Genomic DNA, 6,366 nt, shown 5'->3' with positions numbered 1-6,366 from the left:
CCAGGCTGCTCAGCAGGGCTTCTGGCAGCACTAGCCACTGTTTTCCACCTGCTTTCAATTAGCAAGTACTTGCCACAGTTTCCTAGTCAAATCCCAGCTGCCCTCTCTCCCTCTGATGGAAAATTTTCACCATGTTAAAGAAGATTGGGGCAAAGCTTAGTCTTCTTTCCTTTTTTTTTTTTTTTGAGACAGAGGCTTGCTCTATTGCCCAGGCTGGAATGCAGTGGCTCAGTCTTGGCTCACTGCAACCTCTGCCTCCCAGGTTCAAGCAATTCTCCTGCTTCAGCCTCCTGAGTAGCCAGGATTACAGTCACGTGCCACCACACCCGGCTAATTTTTGTCTTTTTAGTAGAGACGGGGTTTCACTTTAACTCTGTTTCCTTTCCTTATCAGTTTCTTCTTAGGCGTATATATTTTTTGGCTTGTTTAAATCTAGTTTCAGTGTGCCAGTCCCCTTTTTCTGTTGTTCCTGTGGAGATTAAAGTCGTAGGATCTTGGGTGCAATTTTCAAAGACATTGGTTTTATGATACTTTGGTTGTATATGGGATAATTTTACAAACTAATTTGAATTTTTTTGACAGAAAATAAGAGTTTAGCACAGTCTCTCCACTAGGTGACACCCTTGATCCAATGAAACATGGCTAGTGGCATAAGAGGCCCATATATAAAATATACCCTTATTACCTTGGTTATATAAACATGAATAACAAAATGTCCCCACTTGTGTGTTCCTAAGCCCTTTCCTGGTGATATCTGTCATAAAAGGCGACCATAGATCAGTTCTCTGGAGGACTAATTCCTATCACAGAAGATGATATGCCTCCCCTTTAACCGCCCAAGGAAAAGCCTCCTCAATTCACCCATTGCTTTTTATGACACAGGACCCCGCCCCTTCGGTGATCACATTGAACTCTCCTGTGATTAGAGCCACTGTTTCCAAAACGCCCTATTTCTGCTGGCTGCTTCCTGAAATGCTGTGTTCTGGTGTTTCCAGGCAGCGCGTTTCCCGCCTCCACCTGTCCGCTTTCCTGGGCGTGCGCCGCGGGCGGAGCAGCCGCTTCCACCTTACGGAGCAGCCAGTCCAGGGGCGGCTGACGTTCAGGCAACTCGCAGTCGTGAGGCTGCCCCTCTCGCCCACACAGCAGCGCCGGGGTGATTGATGCAGGCCAAATCGCAGGCTGGCTGTTAGTATTACGAATTTTAGAATTTGGAATTATTTAGACCGGCTGCAAGAATTGGCTGAATTCTATTTGTTTCCCTTTGCACTGCCTTTAGAGATAAAAATGGACTTAACGATTTTGAGTTAACAAGAAAGCAACTGATTTGGTCAATCTGATTCAGAAATATTGTCAGGAGTTCTAAATAAAAATAGATTTTATTACTATTTTAAAATTTTTGTTTCTTCAGGATATAAGGAATTCACTTTCAGAAAAGAAATGGGCATTAATACCAGGTGTTTACGTAGTACTTTCCAGTTCAGGAGGTTGCTCAAATCCATTATCTTCTGTTATTTTCAGCGCAGCTTTGGGAGATGGGTATTATGGCTGCCATGCCACTGACTGGGCCTAGACCTGCACTGTCCCATGCCCGTCCAGCTGGAATTTTAATCAAGACCTCATGACCCCATAAGCTGTAATAGCCATTAAACCAGTGGTCCTTAACCAGGGTGTGTGTCAGCATTTCCTGGTGACATTTTCAACATAGGTACAGCCACATCTACCCTGGACCTCCTTGGTCAGAATCTCCTGGGTGATACTGGGTTCCTTCAATAAAGAAACATACAGTCTTGCATCGAGAAAAGATAAATGCTTAAGGGGATGGATATCCCAATTCCCCTGACTCGATTATATGACTATCAAATTACCACATGTACCATGAACATGTACAACTTTTATGTATCAATGCAAATTAAAAGACAGAGATGCCCAGTAGGTATATAATATCATGTCAGATATTGGGACAAATAAATGTTTTGGGAAGAAACAAAGCAGAGTGAGGGGGTAGGGAGTGACAGTTGGTGCTGTCTTAGAGAGGATCCGTTGAGGAAGGCTAACGTCTCTGCAGAAGGGACGTTTGGACTCAGACCCTAGTGTAATATAACTGCAATAGCAGGAAATATTGTAGATGTGGGTGGGAAAGGGGTTCCAACTGAGGCAATAGCAGGTGCAAAGTCCCTGGGGCAGGAGTGTGCTTGGTGCGTGGAGGAACAGCAAGGAGATCAGTGTGGCTAGAGTGGGGCTGGTGAGGGGAGTACTAGAGACAGGTGGGGAGGGCAGCCTGGAGCCAGATGTTAGGCCTTCACCTGGTGTCGCACAACCTTTAAAACAGGCAGGTACTCGTTTTCACTCCCCAGTGCTTTTCTTCCCCTCTACCTTGCTAAACAATGAGCAAAAAAACATGGAAGATAACAGCACAGCTAAAATACAGCCTTGATGAGCTGCCACCATTGCAATCACCATGAAGCTGTAGTTCAGGGCTGTTAGGGAGACTGAGAAGAGTGAAAATGGTTACTGGTGAATGAGTAGCTGCTAATTTGATAATCACCATGAATTCGAGTGAAACAGATTTGTTCGCCTCACTGTCTACAATTTACTTTTATTTGTGATTGAATTGTAATTTCCATTTAAAATCATTATAAGGAAACAATGCGTTCCTATCACGCTCACTTAAGTACCATCCTGGAGTTTTTAGTTTTGCTTTAACATTAAATCTGGTCATGCTGTCTTTCATTCCTACCATCAGGGCTTTCCCTGAAGTAGATGCTGTTCTTTTTCTTGTTGTGTGTATAACATGGGGAACAAACCACACACGCCTGGAGAAATGATGATCCTGTTTCATTTCTAAGATAACTGCAGAGTGGTTACTTTTGAAATTTTCTCTCTAGAGAGCTAAACGTCTTTCCTAATTTTTAGGAAAAATATCCCTTCCATATAGATAAAATTTAAAACATATTTATTAAGGCAGGAATAGAGTACCATATCCACAAAGTTTAAATCCAGTGCTGTAGTGGATCTTAAACAATTAACTTACCATGATGAGTATAGTTGCATTACATGGTGTAATTTATTTTCCAGATTGATTTAACTAAAATATTGATTTAACTAAATATTGATTTAAATAAAATATTTAAATAAAATATGCTATGATTGGTCACTTGTTTGTCAGCTGGAATAGCTGGATGAAAGAGGGCCCTGAAAGAGAAATGCAGGTAACTTTGTCTGCCATAGCACATTCACAGAGCTCACACTCTGAGTGGCTGAAGCATAAAGGTAAGTAATGATTTCAGAAAACAGGTATCCTCTCAGGGCCTCAGCATACTGTTGTAAGACCCAAAGGGTGAAATGAGATGCAAAATGTGATATAGAAATATGCACAATGTAATATAAAATATGTAGACAGGGTCTCGCTCTGTCACCCAGGCTGGAGTGCAGTGATGTGATCTTGGCTCACTGCAGCCTCCATCTCCCAGGCTCAAGTGATCTTCCCACCACAGCCTCCTGAGTAGCTGGGACTATGGGGATGCATAACCACGCCTGGCTAATTTTTGCATTTTTTGTAGAGATGAGGTTTCACCATGTTGCTCAGGCTGGTCTTGAACCCCTGGGGTCAAACAATCCATTTGCCTTGGCCTCCCAAAATTCTGAAATCACAGGTGTGAGCCACTGTGCCCAGACAGACCCTATATTTGTTAAAACAAAATCATGTTTAACTATGTATTATATAATATCTAGGATGATATACTTGTAATATTGCCAGTTTCTTCAATAGAGGATGGTTGAATTTTTATTTGGTCACTTATCTATACTTTCTAAGATAACCACTTACTTATATAGTTAAAAAATGTGTGTTATGGAGTTTATACTTTTATAATTAAAAAAAGCACCAATAAAAGGCATATATATATATATTTTTAAATGGCATGTTTGTTGCATTGTGTAAAGATCTCATTCTGGCTTCTTCCCAGCCTTTTTTTTTTTCTTTTTTTTTCATATTCCAGTGACTCGATTCCTGCCTATTCTTTTTTTTTGTTTGTTTTTTCTTTGAGACGGAGTCTCACTCTGTCGCCAGGCTGGAATGCAGTGGCACTATCTCGGCTTACTGCAACCTCCGCCTCTCGGGTACAAGGGATTCTCCTGCCTCAGCCTACCGAGTAGCTGGGACTACAGGCGCATGCCACCATGCCCAGCTAATTTTTGTAATTTTAGTAGAGACGGGGTTTCACCATGTTAGCCAGGATGTTCTCGATCTCCTGACCTCGTGATCCACCCTCCTCGTCCTCCCAAAGTTTTGGGATTACAGGTGTAAGCCACTGCGCCTGGCCAATTCCTGCCTATTTTACTTCAACACAAACTTTGCTTTCCATAATAAAAAATCTGTAGCTTGACTCTTCCATAAGTCATGTTTTTTGTTATATAATTCCAGCCACACACAGGGGTAGGGATGACATTTGTTATATGACATGTTTTTGTTACATGACATTTGTCATGTTTTTGTTATATTACTCCAACACTACAACCACGGAGGTAAGGACGTTTTTTCTGTGTGACAGTTGTCATTTTATGGAGGTTGGTTTGGATTCTGGATCACACTGTCTGCTATATGTATTCCCTTCCAGTAGAGGGCAGCAGATGACAGAATGATGAGTCAAGGTGAACTGTGTTGACAGCTTTCTGGGAGACAAGTGAGAAATGGCTGAGGCATAGAGTTGGCTGGGTGTCACAGTGACTCAGTCATTCAGAAAACCATATAGTTTATTTGTATTTGTGCAAATTAACAACAGAATGTTTCCCTTTCCTCCCAACTATGGGGATATAGAAAATTAGCTCCTGCCCCATTGTTGAGGAGTTTCCAAAATTCCAATGACACAAATATAAACACTTAGGAATAGAACTTGCACCAAGTAAGAGTTCTTTTATTAGACTTGGACCCTATGCACTCTATTTCCTTGGAGGTTCCGATTAACAAAATTTGAGGTAGGGTCCCAAGTAAAGTTACCCTTAAAGTACATATAATAAGAAAGCCAGATAAAAGGGTTCAAATTGTATATAGAATTAAAGGGATGTAAAGGAGTGGTGATTAGTGAAGAAAGTACTTGGGAAACAAATTCGACTTTGAGAAAGGGTTTAAAGAAAGCAATGCCTACAGGTTAGACGAGGGCCCTGAGAAGACTGAAAACTGGTGCCCACTGAATCCAGGTGAATCCAGGCTGCATGAGGATTCCTTTTTTTTTTTTTTTTTGGAGACAGACTTTCACTCTGTCACTCAGACTGTAGAGCAGTGGCTCATTCATAGCTCATTACAGCCTGGAACTCCTGGGCTCAAGTGGCCCTCCTGATTAGCTACTCAAGTTTCTATTAGCTACTGAGTAGCTAGGACTACAGTTGTATGCCACCATGCCCACATAATTTTTTTTTATTTTTTGTAGAGACAGGGTCTCGTTATGTTGGCCAGGCTGATCTCAAACTCCTGACCTCAAGCTAACTTGCTGCCCTGTCCTCTCAAAGTGCTAGGATTACAGATGTGAGCCACTGCACCCAGTTCTGTACAAGTATTCTATTTGGTCAGAAGCATGCTTATATTTTTTTAAAATTTGAATTTCTCTAGATGGGACATGCACTTTCTAGTTTGCTATCCTCCTCACCTTTCCCTATCATCGTACACCTGGCACTTTACACATTTATCTTTATCTTCCTAGCTCCTGAAAACATTTGTGATTGCAACTTCTGGCTTAGAGGAACTAAGGAGGGGGTATCAGAGGGAGGAGGCAGTCACCTAGGAGCAGGTGAATCACCTGCAGAGTGTGTGTGGGGTTTATATAGCCTGGATTACTAAAGCCATGTTGGAAAATAGGTACTAAGGAATTGAGGAAGTAGAGCGTGGTGGTGATGTGAGGAGTAGTTTAAACCTGGTACTGCCACAACTCCAGGATGAGAGAACTAGAAAGTCCTAGAAGAAAATGAAAGAACTGACCCAGAAAAAGTGCTAGCAAATCTGTTTCTGTTTACTATCTGCTTTCTCTATGGGCTTTGATGACTAGAATTGCTCTTCTGAAAAGTAACAGTAAATGACAGAGTCAAACATGATTGACATGTGTGAGTGCTGCCCCTCACTGAAACTCCAGAACTCCCCACTTAACTGTGTGACCCAGAAAAGTTGGGGGCTTGAGAGAATCAGCTCCCCACTTCTATGACATGAGTATTTCCTAGTACAATCTTTAAAAATGTATTTTATGTATATATGTTTTAAAAGTTTGATCTTGCTCTGTCACCCAGGCTGTAGTACGTTGGAGTGGTCACAGCTCACTGTAGCTTCGAACTACTAGGCTCAAGGGATCTTTCTGCTTCAGTTTTCTGAGTAGCTAAGAC

Source organism: Cebus imitator, unplaced genomic scaffold (genome assembly GCF_001604975.1).
Source record: "Cebus imitator isolate Cc_AM_T3 unplaced genomic scaffold, Cebus_imitator-1.0 Scaffold30, whole genome shotgun sequence".
Classification (NCBI taxonomy): domain Eukaryota; kingdom Metazoa; phylum Chordata; class Mammalia; order Primates; family Cebidae; genus Cebus; species Cebus imitator.
The sequence above is the reverse complement of the archived record's forward strand: the minus strand, read 5'-3'. Positions refer to the sequence as shown.